This window comes from Spodoptera frugiperda, chromosome 1 (assembly GCF_023101765.2).
Source record: "Spodoptera frugiperda isolate SF20-4 chromosome 1, AGI-APGP_CSIRO_Sfru_2.0, whole genome shotgun sequence".
In the NCBI taxonomy this organism is placed as follows: domain Eukaryota; kingdom Metazoa; phylum Arthropoda; class Insecta; order Lepidoptera; family Noctuidae; genus Spodoptera; species Spodoptera frugiperda.
This window is the reverse complement of record NC_064212.1, coordinates 8,760,028-8,773,963: the sequence shown is the minus strand read 5'-3', so window position 1 is coordinate 8,773,963 and position 13,936 is coordinate 8,760,028.

The following is a 13,936-nucleotide window of genomic DNA, read 5'->3' as shown; positions in this document are numbered from 1 at the left end:
CAATGTTTTGTATTTTATCGAATGATTTTTCAGTTTAAAATGATATTACTAGTCTTTTAAGGAAAACTAGCGTAGTATATATAAGACTTAGGTATTGGCAAGGACCTGATTGTCTGACGCAACAGCATCTTACCCAAACGGGTAGGTTTTCTAATATTGTTTTAAATGTAATGGCTCATGACATCACTTCTGTTTGTGTTTCAAGGTTTAGTCTAAGCTTGCTGAAGTGAATGCAGATGTCTAATCTGAACTAATGATGTCTTCTTAAAATAGTCTTTGGTAATTATGAGCAGTTGATGTCCTCTCACTTTACTTGTTAACTCGTTAGTCAAGAGAAGGTGATGTAACGCGAGTTTATACACGATGGGCCAGTAACCTCACTATTTGCGCATTATTGTTAATATTTACATCCGATAGCAATGTTATATGAGCCGGCTAGTAATGTAACGAATGTAATTTTTAGAAATTCGTGGATGTGATTCGTGGATGTCAGATTTCTGCAAACGATATTCACGAATAGGAATGCGATTGCAAATATTGATTTAAGAATTTGGATAATGTCTAAGAATTTATTTTGACAGTACACATGACACGCGAGTCGCAGCACACATTTGTAATTGTTTACATGTACTTTTAGCCTGGACAAGTATACATCAAAATAGTAGTCAAATGACAACAATTACTGTAGGGCTACTATCTCCACTCCATAATTTGGCCCTTCCCTAATTTGTATTAATTACTCCGACTTCCGAGCATAGTAATGTGTATGTATAATGTTGATACATATTAGTTTGAAAATAAAAATGAATTTTATGTTTAAATGCATAACTGAATATAAGAAATTAATATGTTTTAGTTGGATGAGATAGGTATTTAGGACTTTAATATTTTTCTTATTTTGGTTAACAGTAATGAAAAGTTGTTTATTCACTATAATACTAAATTATCACCAAAAATTATAGTGTTATGATTGCAAAACAGTTTTATCAAAAGATAAGGTTTTGTAGTAAATATAAAAGAAATGATTACCTATTCCTCTTTTGAATTTATCTTTTGATCAAAATATTTCATTTATTTATATGACTTTCATATTTGCAAAACAAATATTAGCAAAATTGGAATATTTGTGAATGCGAATATTCGTTACATCATTAGAACCGGCTCACTACATACCGCGTTGACATCACTTACATTTCTGTTACAGTAAGATTTCCAGTTAATGTGTGCTTTTCTTCTAGTAGTTTCTGACAAGGTTTTTATGATCTAGAATTATGTAGATTAGATATCCCAAGTCGTATTTTATGTCAACGTATTGGCGCGTCCAGACTACCTACAGTTTTAATGACGCTAGCGCGTCTATAATGCATTCAGCTGCAATCAATTTAAATAAGAAACATTTATGTTTAGTAGGTAGATACAAGTGAGTGCAGCGGAGAGGCGCAGGCGCAGCGACCGGTCGGTGGGTGGAGGACCGAACCCGGAACAAACCACTCTGCCCCAAGGTCGCGCAGTATCTCTTACTTTTAGCCGCCAATTTAATTTTATCTCGTCCTGAGTCGATTTCTTGACGCCATAGAACTAATCACATTGAGCATGCTTGTACCCGTATCTATTACGATACGCGTCTCGGAAAGGGTTATTTGTTAATGGATGTATAATGTTAGATTAGATTATCCGCAATGGAAAATTATTTCCAAGTAAGAGGCAACACGAGGTCTGGCAGTATTTTTAGTTATCGCCCGCGTTATGCTGCGTGGATAGTCATGGCTAGTAGTATAATGCAAGCGTTGTTTACTGTTATTACAGGAAGATCACCGAAGTAAAATTAGATTTGCACTGCAGTTGCTATTTGTATAGTCCGTATGTAGATTGTAGACTTTCATATCTATAGATTGGTTCATTATGTATATGTAGAGCGATACATTCGTGGACCAGAAACGATATTATATTATAATGTGATAGTGATAGACACTGGTCCAATTAACATACGAAAAAGAACTAGTAGCAACCCACTCGTGTGAAACCGGTAAGTTACTTGGCACTGGGCACGTAAATATGGAAGCTTGTCGTGCGATTGTGCGACGAATCTGCCTACACATCACGTGGAGAGTCAGGAGTCGTCGGTCGGCGTCGCTCCGTCGCGTCGACGTCTCGTCGCTACTGCAGCGGGCGGCGCGGAGCCGTGTCGCGCCCAGCAGATGACGTCGCCTTCCACACTCCGCTACACGGATCGATATCATACACATACGACCTAGAGATATGCTACAGCTGTGAATTAGTAGGTCAATGGGTCTCTAAACTATGGATCTGTAACTTAATCATGCTATTCCCTGAAATTACACCCACATTTAACGCCTGTTATGAGATTAGTCATATTAAACGAGTTCATTACTAAATGCGCTTATAAACTGTTGACTAAAAATCCCTTATCTGAACGTAATCGCTGTATATTGTATTTTCAGAGTAAATAATATAGGTAATGTGTAATATCGACGTTGTTTGCAGTTGAAATGATTGAGAACATATAATATTAATGCTTTATGTTCCGAAGTAATTATTGGTAAGTATTGAATTAGTGTAGTATAAAGAGAAATCGAAATCACAATAAATATTTAACAGTGTATCTATATTAGCTAGTTTTTTGTATATTTAGTATCAACCCTGAGATCGCCGATTTAGGTACTGGTTAATTATTAGAATCTATTTATTTTATCGAAAAGGCCCGAACAATAAAACTTTATTAAAAAGTGTAAACAATAAAGTAAATAAAACACAGTTACAAACACAGCCCATTATAATTTTATTACCTAAATGTGCTATTAAAAGCTTTCCTAGTTGTTTAAATAACATACATATTCCGATCACGGTTATGTCATTAAAATTAAATCAAAGTCTTTAAATATATTTATAGACAAAATAAATAAAATCTCAGTAGAATAAAAATATGCGGTTTCTTCTTTGTTCTATTTTAATATTAAAGAATGAGCTAATCGTTGATTTGACAAAAATATATATTAACCTTGATTTACAATCATTTTGCATATATTTATGCAATTATTTTCCTTAATTTTATTTGTTATACAATGCAGTTTGTTTGGTTACGTAATTCATTAACTAGGAACTTATTAAATACAGGTGTACAAATGTAAAAAAAAATAATTAAATAGCCTATCTCATATTTTATTTATAATTTGAAGACTCCAAAGTCTTAGTGTCTTTGGTACTTCATAACTTAGGTGCATCATAAATGCATATATTAGGATAGGCATATTCTGTTCAGGTTTAGTTAAACATAAAGTCATTTATATTATGAGTTTTATGTCAATAGAGGTTTTTAAATTCTGTGATATACTTTTCAATATGTAAAATCTGATTAGATAGTATTTGACCGTGAAAGCATAGATTTGGCTTTCATTATTAATTCAATCTAGACTTGACTAGTTATTTCATGGATTAACAACATTTGCGATCAAATTGGGAATGGTTTAAGCAATAATATTTAAAATAATCTATAAAAACTTAGAATGAGCAAAACAGTTCGAAATATTGGTTGGTTGTTGCCTAATAAATAATCTAAATTAGCATATTAATCGATTAAGTGGAGGTCACATTGTGGACAATCGCGTGAATACCTGTTCAAGTGGACCGCTCGTTGCAAAATATTTCAAGGATGATATTTTTTTTGGCTTCATTGTCTAGTGATGAGAGTCTATCAACATGTAGGTAAGTATCAGATTTTTATAGCCTCAAGCCAGTTTCACCGCGAAGAGATTGTCTTCTGATGCATCCAGTTTTTACCAGTTTAAATTACCTATTAGTCACATGTAGGTAGCAAAACTTTTACGGAACTTTTGGTAATTTTATTCGTGTTTCAATTGAAAATTTGAACGTCGAACAGCAGCCGTGCTTGCAGCCAGAACAACAATTTGTGAATCACACAAAGAGTTGCTCCGTGCGGAAATAACCCGCTAGACGTTACGCGGCAGCCGGTTGCCCAGCCACCGCACCCACCGTGCAGTCATTTTATTATAATGTATCTAAATGTTCGGGGTTTTGTTTTACTTTTTAATATATGTGAATCTACACATGGGGATGAATAGCTTAATGAGAAACCTATTTATTTGTGTTTTATATAGCACTTTAATTGGGTTAATTTGATGATGGCTGGCAATATCCTTAATTTTGATTGATGGGTTAACATAGAGACTATTGCGAACAGACATATGGTTTTATTAGAAATTACTTAGTCAGTGCAATGTTTATAGTAGTGGATTACTCACTTATATCGATTCCTTCAGGGTATAACCGTAAAACAGGCCGTTATAATTATTAATGATGAAACGGTAATATAGGTACATTAGGTTATGTATGCAGAAACTGTAAATAAACTTATGCATAAAATTCATTATAAATACCTCTGTAGGGATTAACGACTTAATCAATAATTCATTAAATATATATTTTTAGATTTTTATTGGAGTTCATGGCTATAATTGCCCTGTAGTGCAGGCAGAGGTAAGAATGTAGGACATATTATTTGTCACACATAGGCTACCTGCGGTTAAGGTGGGCGTCATCAGAATAAAGGTCTACATATTTAATTAGTTGATGTGGTGCAGCAAACATTCTAATATAAACATTTATTTTTTTAATAGTATGCAGTTTTCATTTCCTGGTAAGCCAAGCCTCCGTACTCAGAGTCATTTAATGGTTACTTAATCCAGTCCTTAGCAATTGTTTTTGGAACAAAATCGTTACTAAAGAATAGTTTAAGTAATCATTAAATGTCCCTGAGTATGACAGAAAAAGAATTTACGAATTTTATCACTCAGTCTAAAAATTTTGTACAGTCTCGTCCCGATTGTCATATTATTAGATTTTTTTGACGGGGGAAACCTTCACAAGTCCACAAGGAGTGTGGTATTTTTACCTCAATAGAACCAACCCGGCGGCACCGGTAAGGGGTCCTCAACCTAGACCTCCGTAGACAATATTAGATATCTACAAAATCTGAGAAACTACGATTTTTGACATCAGGCGAGGGTTTTCTTGCTGGTGTAAGGGTAGACTACAATTTTAGTTTACTTATGTCTTAATCTCCAACCAAATGAGTTTACCAGGATAATTTAAACTTACTGAAAGTTTGTTTAGATGGACTTGGGAGTTTGGAAATTTGGGATTAGAAAGATAGAGAGAATAAATAAAAATAAATACACTTGTAAAATACATAATTACTAAATCATTTATTTTTAATATAAATACCAACAATTTAAATATCAATAAACAAAAACAATATACCACAACGCAATTGGAAATAAACAGTCAATTAGGAGAATCTTCACAAAACATTTCACAATATATTTTGAGTGAGAGCCGCTAGATTTTACGAGTCACTGAAGACATTTGTAAACGTTGCCAAAGAGAATGGATTGATTACTTTTTAACTTCTATGATTATGTTCGTAACTATGCCTAAGGCTAGGCTACAAGATATCTCGTCTTTTATTAATGTCCATCATTATTTTTGAGACACGAAACTTATCAAGTATAATAACGTTCTGCCCAGCTCCATAGGAGAATGTTGATAAATGATTTATGCATATTTTGTGTATCTACTTGTGGTTTGGATTTCAATTTTATACGGAAAATTGACTTTAATATATTCTCTTTCAATTTGTGTGGTCAAGCTGTAGATTGGTTTATTTTTTTTAAATTATTAAATAATAGATTTGAATCTATAATAATACAAGCTTCTATTTAACTTGCAATATATTATGCAAATACATGTTTAGTTTGCATGACCATAAATGCTTAGCTGCAGGTTGCTTTTTTCAATGATTCAAATTTATTTTAATAAGGCTCTTCTAGCATTGATAAAAAAAATCTATATGCACCTGATAAAAATGTGGGTAACGTCACGTCTTTTATCCCCGACTGGGTAGGCAGAGGAGCGCTGTACAATGTAAACACTTTTCACCATTTGTGTTAAAAGCCCCATGTAATAGAGATTGAGCCTATTCCCATATACTGGGTACAATTCCAAACTCCGTGCTATTACTGAGAAATTTTCGAAAATCCGAATAAATATGTGGGTGTGTGTGTATTATAGTGTTTGTTTATTTACGCACCCACTATGCCATTGCAAATTATAGTGATGCAATGTTTTTTAAGCTTTACTGAAAGTGAACAATCAGTAGTACACACCTAGTGCGATTTTCACCCACATCGTAAGCTAACAAACGATTTGTTACTAGGTTAGTACTTATTCGCCTCAAACAAGCGAAAAACAGCCTACTTGACTTAAGAATTCAATCTTTTTTTGGTCATTATTCCTTGCCTAAGATGTGTAAAGTGAATGACGTAGTTGTTATCATGTCATCAATATTCTTAAGACGAATTTTAAGAATGAGTGATCGAATCTAAGGCAAATAAAATCAATTGGGAATTTACCTTCAACAGTTATAAACGAAGGATATAATTGGTCGTCACTACATCCATTGTTACAAGTTATAGAACGGGTTTTACTTAGGACAGATGTGTTAAATCCGGTATAGGTATTACCTAAATAGCTGGTTCTTTTAGACTGTTGTGTACCGTCAAGTCACATCGCTCACAATGCGGATTGCTTATTGATTTTTTAAATAAGTACTTCAGAAGTATGAAGTTTCTTATTATTTGTTCGTGTAGTTGTGATTTTATGGTATTGAAACTGTTGAAGTTTATTTTTTATGTAAAGTAAATAATATCTGACGAAATTCTACAAAACATTGAGTTCAACAAACTCGGAAATGTTACATATCTTGTAGGTAAATATTGAGTCAGTAAGTAGGTAACAAGAACAGGAAAATGCCTATGAGGACGAAACAGTAATTACTTGCCTATATTTAAATAGTTATACAATGCTGACCGTAACAAAATACAAATTATTTTGTAGTTATCTATCTGTGCGCCGGTCGCGGTGGGTAACCGTACGAAATTGCTGATAAACCACAAAATACATTAAATATGAAAGTCATGTCTCATCAGTCATCACAATGACGGTGTCAGGGTATAATGAGGTTACAAAATTTATTGAAACTCTTACAGTAAGGCCTAGCGCTTGTTGTTACGTGAGTGAGAGTAAGTGTTTTGTAATCCTAAGTATTGAAGCTGATGTCATAGCGATTGGGAGTCAGTCGATGACCCCTTGACACGACACACGACTCTCAAAAAATACCTAAATCAGACAATGACCGATAAATGCGCACGCGCCGATCCACGCTAATGAGTCTGAATTATAAACTGATCCAGTTATTTTTACGATAATTAAAGGTCATATTATGAATATTCTATTTATAGATCACGTGTTTACGAAGAAGTCATGATAACTTTATCGCCGGCAACTTGTTTGTTTTTATAATAATTTCGAGTGTGTACTTAACGAGGCGGTGGAACAAAACATGAGTAATTACAAATAATTAGGTAATCATTATGTAAATTATGTAATATTTTGGCTACTGGGAAAAATAAAAGAAGATTTACAGATTTGAGGAAGTAAAAAGTGTGGGCTTGTGAAGATAGTCAGTACGGTATTGCGTAATGTCAATTTTGTTTAACAACATAGTGAAACCTCCGGCGGTGATATAATGACGGTTCTCAACACCTATCAATACAATATTTAACATCTCTTTACAAAACTCCTTTGACATATTTACTGTACTAACACTCTTTGGGTTATTTTCTTTCCAAAATTTACTATATGTATGTACTACTGTTATTAGTCATAGTATTTTAAAGCTTTTACTTTGTACAAAAAGTTCTTAAATGGAATCTTCACATATTATTATGTGTTAAGTAAGTTACTTACTTATGTTTATTCTAGCAACCGTACCTTGTTACCAATCAATACTGACATAGATAAGTTATTAACAACTATGTAAAAGTTTGCAAATATTTTTGGAAGAAATATTATCTTTAATACACTATCGACCCAGGGCGCGGTTAGCGTCAGGGGCAAGCGTGCCCTAAGCATGGTTCTAATACGTAGGTCAGTTATATTACATCACTCTTTCAAACACTAACTGCCGTACTCAGAGACATCTAATGTTTACTTAAACTATTAGTTTAGTGTTGATTTTGTTCCGAAAACAATTGTTAAGTAACCATTTAATGACTCTGAGTACGGCGGTAAGTTAAATTCTATTACTTTATGAAAAATTTAAAAAACTTTGACGTTGGAAAAATTAGACTAAGAACCTTTTGATCGAAAGAACCAACAATTTCTTCTGTACCCTTAGTACGAGTTTATTCTGATTGTTTGGTTTATTCGAGCCAGCCAATCAGAGCGCCGAACGCGCTCTCGTTTCGATTATTTTAAACGTAAAGCAAACTCGTACCAGGGTTACTGACTGAGTAATAGAATCCAAGATTTTCCGCTTAATAATTAGTCACTAGGTGTACCAAAGATAGTCAAGAAATATTAATTAAATTTGTAACTAACAAATATTACTGTACACTTACCAATAAACATAATAGCTACTAATAACAGACATTACTAGTAGAGAAAAGCTGACGTCAATAAAATATAAACGTTCCATCTATTTTATGTGAGTTTAATTTGAAATGAGATCTTTAAGATTATGATGAGTCGTTGGGTAATTAAATAAAGGTATAACATGACTAATAAACTGTTTCTATTAGCAAATTGATATTTACTAATGTCTAATTATACTTTTATTTTATTCTGAAGCTACAGACAAATGATTTATAAATAGTGTACTGTCTGGTTAAGTTCCGAGTGGACGGCATTACCGCTTTCCACCAGGAAAGAGGCTAACTGCTAACAGATAGACGAATTCACCATAGAAATAATGAAGAAGCTATAACATAGATAAGTAAATAGGAATTCAATATCTGTAATTGTAAGCAGTAGCTACATAGTAATTAGATTGTACAGTAAAAGAAATATGTATTTCATTGGAAATACCGTTCATTAGGAGAAAAAAATAGAACTTGTACTTGAATTAAATTATACTGGGACTGGGAATAGATATTATCTGATTAATTATAACAGTACGATATACCTTCCTAGGTAAAAAAGATGAAAGCTTATAATGTGCGGTCCAATTCATAAGATGTATTTGCCAGTGAATAATCCTGGAAACAAGGTTGTGTATGCAAGAATGCAAGTGCAAGAATAAACCGCAATTAACTGGAATAATACATTATTTTCTATGTACTTATTTTGGCAGAACGCAGTTTAATCGCTACCCAAAATTCCACTGGTATATAGCATGCTATGTAAAACGTAGTACACACAATTGTTTGCATAATAAATAAGGGGTATAGGTATTTGTGTATTCAATCCATGTACAAATCGTAATACAAGTAATTATTTATGTTTTATGACTGTACGAGCATCGCCATAGTATTTTACTTGTTATGTATTTCAACCTATTAAGCAAAATTATTACGCGCTGAGTAGATCATCGAACCTTTCTTGTGTGATCTACTTTGTATTAATTTTAGTGTTAACAATAAATTCACTCCGGTAGCACGGACACAATACAGCGGTTTTATTCCCTGGTTACATCCCGTCTACCACAACTAACCACTTCACCACAATATACTACAACTCTACTGTACGGGCTAGCGGCTCGTACATTTTGGTCCTTCGAGCCGGATCATCGCAACTGGAACTACAGCCCTGCACTCCATCTCAGGTACGAAGTATTTCTATTTACGATAGCGAATCGGTTTGGCTGGTCTTCCACAAGCGGATCGCCCCAGTCAGATTGAGAAGGCGCACATATCGTATTAGAGATACCTTCTGATCCTGCGATCACAACAGGCAACATCAACAGAGGGTGATCCGGAAGCTATTGAAGTTAACAGGAGTTAGTGTCCCACAACTACAATGGACACTAAACAACAAGAACTTTTCAAGCGTCAGGAGATCATCGCTGAAGGCATCAGAAAAATCGGTGTCAACTTCGGCAAGGATGGCCCCGACCGTAAAACCGCTACGTACATTAAGGAGAGACTTGACAAGCTCCAGGCGCAGTGGAACGAGTTTGAAATAAACCATAGTGTGCTGTTGAGCTATGAAGTCCAGACCGCCGATTACTACAATACAAAGGCGTACGAACGGGTCAAGCTTGAATATTTGCACATCTTACAGAAGCTGCAAGCCTGGCCCACTCACTCTGCTGCTGGTGACAAGGTCTCTGAACGCGTAGACCCCCAAGGTAAGAACATTGGCGTTCTATCTAAGGCAGATGAGCTCAAGGTTCAACAAGCCACTAACTTTAGAGCCTTCTCTCGCTTCATTCGTAACTTAAACACTTCTGAAATAACCGAAAAATGGGATATCGAAGACAAGCTGAAGACACTGGAGTCCCGTTGGAAGGTGATCGATGAAGTGCACTGGAAACTCGACAACATCTTCGTTGGCAGTGACGTGACCTATGAACTTGAGTTCTCTCAAAACGAAGATACCTACGAGGCAACGAAGCGTGAACTCAACCGCAAATTGAACTTGGCTGTACAACAACGCGACAGTGCTCCGAAGATTGAAATACCCACTTTCTCTGGAAGCTACCACCAATGGCCGACGTTTATGGACCTTTACTCGGCTGCCATTCATAACAACCCAATTTTCTCCAAAGGTCAAAAAATGCAACATCTTAAAGGGAAGCTGAAGGGGGAAGCTGAGCGCTTAGTACAACATTTACCTGTTTCGGAACACAATTACGATTCCTGTTGGGAAATTCTCAACCACAGGTACAACAATCTGCAACTACTCTTTACAAAGCTAATGCAGACCTTGATGAGCCAACCAACAACTCTACAACAAAACTCATACGATCTAAAACGGCTCCACGACACAAGCCTCGAAACTGTGCACGCCATCCGCAACCTGGGCATCGACATTACGACGTGGGACCCGATTCTGGTGCACATTCTAGTGGGAAAGCTTGATTCGCAGACCATTACCGACTACATGGAAGCAAGAAAAAATCCCAGAGACTTGCCCGTTTTCGACGAATTTATCAGCTTTATCGAAAGCAAGTTCACTGCACTAGAAGCCATCGTGAAGAAAAGGAGTAATTTGACCCACAACAGCAAACCGAATCACGTGTCGCCCTCGACTTCAAACAAGGAGCACGCAGCGCCAACATTCCAAAGGGATACGTACAACAAACACAGACGTTACCCTAAGGTCAACCACACAAACTCAGATAGGAATTGCCCCATCTGTAAAACAAACCACATCTTACTAAACTGTAAAACGTTCCAGGAAATGTCTCCGGAGCGTAAACTAAAAACCATCGAACAATTCCATATTTGCACGAATTGCATGTATTCGCACAACGGCAATAAATGCAACTCTCACAAAAGATGTCGAGTGTGCAACTCCGCACATCACACTGCCCTACACGACGTGACACGTGACGCCCAGTTACTAACGTCATCGCCCGGTCAGCGACCCTACAACGCGGGTGACACACAACCCAATATGCCGGGCAAAACTAATCACGTGGCGGGTAATTACAATGAAGTTTTGCTGGCCACACTGCAATTACGAGTGAGGGCTGCAGATGGAACCTACATAACGCTGAGATGTCTTCTAGATCAAGGCTCTCAACTTAATCTTATAACGGAGTCAGCTGCACAACGATTGGGCTTGCCTAGGCACAACCAGAACTCCACCGTGTGCGGTATTGGACCATCGGTCAGTCAGAGCAACGGAACAGTTGAGTTGGTTTGTGAATCGCTGTACGGTGACTACACTTTCACAACACAAGCACTCGTTATGGCTAAACTATTGAATAACTTGCCCAATTACTCTTTCGAGAAACAAGATTGGCCTCACATTCAGAACATAAACTTAGCCGATCCGCAGTACAACTTATCCCGACCAATCGACATTTTGCTTGATGCTGGAGTCTACGCGGACATTGTCATGAGCAACATTCTTCGAGGAGATTTCAACGCGCCAATTGCACAACAAACGAAGTTCGGATGGGTGTTGCTTGGAAACACAAACACTTTCAACTGTCACGTAGTAGTCAACAACGAAGATATTTCACGGTTTTGGGAAATTGAAGAGCTGACGTCATCACCGCATAACGACGCCCTCACAACTGAAGAAGAGTACTGCGAATCTCTATATGTTAACACCACGAAAAGGCTTGACGATGGAAGGTACGCGGTTCGGATTCCCATGAAACCCGATTTCTTCAAACACTTAGGACAATCAAAACCTCAAGCAGTGGCACAATTCAAACAATTGGAAAGGCGTTTAGCTCGTGATGAAACCCTATCTTCAAGCTATAAGGCCTTCATCGAAGAGTACCTAACTCTACAACATATGAAATTTTGCACTAAGTCGACAACACTAAGCTGTTTCCTACCTCATCATGGAGTAATAAAACCTGACTCAACAACAACCAAACTACGTGTAGTCTTCAATGCCTCTGCGATTACTAGTTCTGGCTCTAGTTTGAATCAACTGATGTGCTGCGGGCCAAACCTACAACAAGACTTGCAATCTATGATTTTACGATGGAGGACTTTCAAATACGTGTACACTGCAGATATTGAGAAGTTTTATCGACAAATACGTATTCAAGATATAGACCAACATCTGCAAAAAGTTGTTTGGCGAAATTCCATGACTGAACCGATACAAGAATTTCAGCTCACTACGGTAACATACGGAACCAAATCCGCTCCATTTTTAGCTATGCGGACCATACAACAATTGATTGAGGACGACGGCGCGCGCTACCCGTTAGCTGCGGATATCCTATCCAATCAACTATACGTCGACGATTTTTTGGGAGGAAGTAACGATCTGTCAACAGCACAGAAGGTTCAAAATGAAGTTATGACCATGCTAAGAGGCGGTGGATTTAATCTACGCAAATGGGCCAGCAATAATACAAGCCTGCTTGAAAACTTACCCAATGAATCAATAAGTCAAGGAATGTTTAACTTCAAAGACGCTGACACAAATAAAACACTCGGCATCACGTGGAATCCATGCGCGGATCAGTTTACATATAAACAAATTACACTCATCGCAAAACGTGACGTCAACACCAAGCGTACACTGCTATCCGACATTTCGAAACTTTATGACCCACTTGGCTGGTTATCACCCGTCACATTGAAAGCCAAGTTGATTTTTCAAACAGCCTGGATAACGACAACCGGTTGGGATGATTGCTTGCCGTCACACATACTAGAAGAATGGGAACTGTTCCGACAACAGATGTCACACATCCACGACATTACTATACCACGATGGATCGGCAACACAACAAAACCCTTCGAATTACATGGCTTTTGCGATGCATCTGAGAAGGCCTATGGATGCGTCGTCTACTGCAAGTCCTACGATGAAGGTGGTCAACATGTGATCCGACTGGTAGCAGCAAAAACCAAACTAGCACCGTTGAAGAAACCTATCTCTTTACCCAGATTAGAGTTGTGTGGTGCAGTCTTACTAGCTCGACTTATCAATAAGATCAAAGAATCAACGAATATGCAACCGAGCGCCGTACTTTGTTGGACAGATTCGATGGTAGTGCTTGGGTGGTTACAAGGCGATGTGAACCGCTGGAAAAGTTTCGTAGCCAATAGAGTCACTCAGATAACACAGATCGTCGCCTCAACCTGTTGGAGACATGTCAAGACTACTGAAAATCCCGCAGATTGTGCGAGCCGCGGAATTCTTCCAAGAGATTTAATGGGTCATACACTGTGGTGGAACGCTCCAACCTGGATTCAGACTAACGACGTTCCCGACCAGATCATTGTTACAACCAATGAAGAGCAGAAGAAAAACGTTCATGTTTGCGCCACTCAGCCTACCTACGCTCAATTTATTGACATTATACTGCAAAAATGCAGTTCAATAACTCTTGCAATTCGAGTCGTCAGCTGGGTAC